Source organism: Erigeron canadensis, chromosome 2 (assembly GCF_010389155.1).
Source record: "Erigeron canadensis isolate Cc75 chromosome 2, C_canadensis_v1, whole genome shotgun sequence".
Taxonomy (NCBI): Eukaryota; Viridiplantae; Streptophyta; class Magnoliopsida; order Asterales; family Asteraceae; genus Erigeron; species Erigeron canadensis.
In genome coordinates, this window is record NC_057762.1 from 29,380,682 (window position 1) to 29,385,626 (window position 4,945).

The following is a 4,945-nucleotide window of genomic DNA, read 5'->3' on the forward strand; positions in this document are numbered from 1 at the left end:
ATACTGGTACCGGATACCTGATCGGTACGACCAAAATACTGGTATTTAAAACATATTGCACACCATCCAAGCGTCAAAGATGTTGCCTCCCTCGGTCTCTTATAAAAACAACACTTGTGAATACAATTTTTCTTGTTGGTCTATAATTACTATGTTTAGTAATTTAAAAATTATTAATTGATTAATTCTTTTAAAACCACCAAACATAATATGTGGTTTCTATTAACTCATTTTCTTTATCTCATCTTTTGATTTTTGTCAAATGTCATAATCTTATAATTAAAGGAATTATTAGAAAGATTAATAAGGAGAATATATTACTTCCTTTGATCAAGTTTTGCAAAGATCAATTTTGTCAATGTGTTGTTGATCTTTGAATGATAGTGTAGTAGTTACACTGATACTTAAGAAATTAAATTACTAGCATATACTTCGGCCGGCCACTTTTTAGTTCGAATCCGGATAATAATAGGGGAATGCCCTAATTCTTTTACGTTATCTTAGAAATCAATGGTAATATATTGAGAGAAATGATGAAAATCAAAAGACAATAATTCTACTGGAATTAAAATATTCTAAAGATAAAGGGCCTAGCTACTCTATTATATTGCTCTATATAAATATAAAATTCAACTAAACATACCATCTCAGGTTGTCTTAACAAAGTATAATGTTTTTCTATTCAAAGTACAAAAAATGGTGATACTAGTGAGATTGAGATTGATTATGTGCTAAATATATATTCACTACATTTCTCATATATGATCTTATAACAAGATCTTTGGAATATTTTATAGCCAAAATGAGGTCCATCCAATAGTTATATGATAATTAATGTTAAATTTTGATTTCAAATGCGTCCCCATTGGCTCTTACAAAGGGAAACGGAAACTCTCTAAAGTGCTAAACAAACACCCTCATGGCCTTATCTGAACCGAACCAACAACCATAAAAACCAAAAAATCCAAAACGAAAAAACCAATGGTTTTTGGTTTTGGTTTTTTTAAAACCGAAAGTTATGGTTTGATTTTGGTTGTATATGAAAAACCAAACCATTAAAACCGAACCGAACTAAAAGTATATAATGTTTACTTTATTTTATATTAATATCATTGTATTACTCACTTTTGGTAGATATGTTTATATATTTTCCTTTTTAAGTGTATAAAATAATACCAATTATATGTTTTAGGTGAAAATACAACAAGATTGATTCGGTTTATTAATTGCATATAAAAACAACGTGTAAAAGATATAGATAGTTATATATGAAGTTTGTTTAAAATAAATATTTAAAGTTTGTACAATTTATTTTGATGGATTTATTGTCATTGTTGTAGTGTTGTTGCTACTAATATTGTTTGGAAGAGTTGTTGAAGTTACATTATAATCATAGGTTATAAACTTATAAAATTTTCTAGTTCAAGTTGGCTCAAACCCACGAACAGTTATAAACCGATTAAAACCGAATCGAAATTGGCCCAAACCGAAAACACCGAAACCAAAAAGAATGAAACCCAAAAGTTTTAAAAAACCGAATTATAACAGTTCGGTTTTTAGTTTTAGTCAATAACCGACCAAAATCGAACCGTATTCACCCCTATATTAACAATATGAGATGCACATCCTATTTAACTTAGATTTAACTTTCATCTTTTATTAAACTTTTATAGAACTTATATTATATTTATATTCTACTTCTAAGTCTTAATCTTTTATTCCCATTACCATTTAAGCCCATTACATATATTATTTGATAATATAACATGAATACTCAAACTTCTTTTTATATAACTAGGAGAGAATATTTTTTTGTTTAGTTAATAGTTAAAAGAGAATGTCATATAGAATTTTTTAGTAAGTGTCAATTTTTCATTAATTTTCTAATTTTAAGCATTCATAGTTATTATTAGTTAACAATAATAAAAAATAAAAAGCGAAACAATGAAACAATATATGATAACAAGTCGGCTGCAATAGTTGTGAAGTCCCTCACTCGATGATTTAACCCACAAGTGTAGAATAACAAGTCACGTATGCACTAGATTGGATTAGTATTGCTTCGAATATAAATGCAAGAATATAAATAAAGCAACTTAAGCAATAAATAAAGTAAACAGGTATGTAAATGGTGGAACACAAATGTAATTTTCAAGTGTATTTTATTTATTGATGTTAAATAAAATACAAGGTTGGTGCGGAACCTAGATATCACAAAAGTAAGTATCTAAACAACCTATGAATTACAAGTGATCTATATTTGCTAAATAAATTCCTTGATCGAAATACTTAAAGTTGTGAAGTATAACTGTTAAGATCGAGAGTATGTAGGCAAAGGCACCAAATTGCAAAAGTGATTTGGACGAGGGAAATGACTTGGTATTTATAGGCAAAAAAAATATATATAATATTCTTTTTGTCGTACAAATATGGTTACATGCATTTAAGGAAACAACTTTAATTCCTTAAATGCATTGGTTAAAGTACAGGAATAAAGTCACATTGATAGTAACTTGTCAACCTATTAACCAACCACCTTTACACGCGTGTAAGGCATTTAACAAAGGACAAATAGATTGTCCAGATAAAAGCGTGTAAAGGCATAAACTCAAATCATCGTAATCAATGTTTAGACTTGTAAGATCTATAACACTGGCAAGGACTCCAGTTAGGAGATCTGATAAAACTGCCAGTCGACCCCGCCATTTGTCAGTCTTCTTTCTTCAGACTTCAGTCTTCGACTTCAGTGAATGTCTTCAGTGGAATGATCTTGACTGGAGTGAAGTCCAGTAAACCAATCTGGTGGAATCTAGATTCATGTACAAGTAAATGGTTCACTGGCCTTTGAAAGTCCCTTTGCCACCGGATCACACGAGATTAAGTATCTAATGTATAAGTGCGGAAAATCTTATACACTAGCAATCAACACAATATGTGAACATGAACACGAATATGAATAAACTGGAACCGTATATTATTTTAGTAAATGGAATTACAAGTAAATACCAAGTTCCTAAACACGAGAATATGAATGAAACAAAACCAGAAGATTCTCCCTAAGCATAAGGATTAATCTTCTATTTATACTAAAATTAATGGACTTAGACGGACCTAGAATATCATGGACCAAAGCCCTTTTCGGATATCAGGTCAAAGGTCGAGCTTGACCTAGTCAATGGTCGAGCTTGACTTGGTCAACAGTCAAGGTTGACTTTATTATACGCGAAAACTTAACGTTTATTACAAGTACATATTCAATAGACTCAAGACAAACTTCTATAATGATGTTGTCACCCGGAAATGCACCAACAGACTCCCACTTGACATCAGCATTTAGAAGTTTTCATTAATCTTCAAAGTCTTCACTTGTAATGCATGGAAATAGTAACAGAAATGCCCAATCAAGCACACCTTGACTATTGCTATCACTTATGACAATCATTAGTTAAAAAATCTGCAATCAACAAATTTTCGTTAACTAATAATATTATGTCTTCTTTTGGTAAGACTTGATCTTTATGCGCTGCACACTGATCTTCAAACTGCAAAATCTCTATATCCTTATGACAATTAACAAATCCAATACTCAGATTGTAATTCTCCCCCTGAACAATAACATCCAAATTAAGCTCCAAGCAATATTATCATGCCAAACATCATCACTTCAAAGTAATACAGACATCATTGCCTCCTCATGCAATTCGGATATCATCACTCCAAATATTATGCAAAATAACATCGCTCAATCTATTTTAATCTTCAAGCATTGCCTGATGATGATCCTATTTCTGAAGAATCGGAAGATGATTTCAGCTCTCCTGAGTTTCAAATTAGAACAAATTTGGGAGAAAGTTTGAATGTTGATTCGGTTCCTCAATATCGAATTAATAAGGATCACCCAGTTGAAAATATTCTTGGAAATGCTACAGAACCTGTTCAAACTAGAAATCAGTTGAATAAGGATTTAACTAGTTTGTTTTGTGAAGTGAAAGACACCGGATTGATAACTGAGTGTTTGTATTCTGGTTTCATTTCACAAGTAGAACCTAAGAATGTTAAGGCAGCACTTCAAGATCCATGTTGGGTTGAAGCTATGCAAGAAGAATTAGCTCAATTTGAAAAACTTGGAGTTTGGGAGTTAGTAGATGTGCCTAGAGGTAAAGAACCGATTGGAACTCGTTGGGTATATAAATGCAAACGAGATGACAAAGGGATCGTTACCAGAATTAAAGCACGTTTGGTTGTTCAGGGGTTTGCACAACGAGAAGGATATGACTATAACGAAACTTTTGCACCAGTTGCTAGGATTGAAGCTATAAGGTTATTTTTAGCTTTTGCAAGTTTCAAAGGTATAAAGGTGTATCAATTAGACGTTAAGAGTGCCTTCTTATACGGAGAAGTTAAAGAAGAAGTGTATGTTTACCAACCACCGGGGTTTGAAGATCCGAATTATCCAAGAAGAGCATATCGACTGGATAAGGCTCTTTATGGATTGCATCAAGCACCCAGAGTGTGGTATGAAAAGTTGTCAACGCATTTGTTGACAAATGGATTTACAAGAGGATCGATAGACAGCACATTGTTTATCAAGGGGAAGAAGCGAGATTATCTGATTGTACAAGTTTACGTGGATGATATCATTTTTGGTTCATCTAATATAAAGATGTGCAAAGAGTTTTAAATGAGCATGAAAAATGTATTTGAAATGAGTGCTATGGGGGGATTGCAATTTTTCCTCGGACTACAAGTAGATCAAAGGAAAGATGGATTCTTTATTCACCAGTCTAAGTATGTCGATGACATCTTGGAGAGGTTTCAAATGCTAGAGTCCAAGACATATGGTACTCCTATTCAGCAAAATCATGGTTTAGGAGTGCTTGATCCGAAAGATGAACTTGTGGATGCAACTTATTATCGTGCTATTATTGGCTTATTGATGTATTTG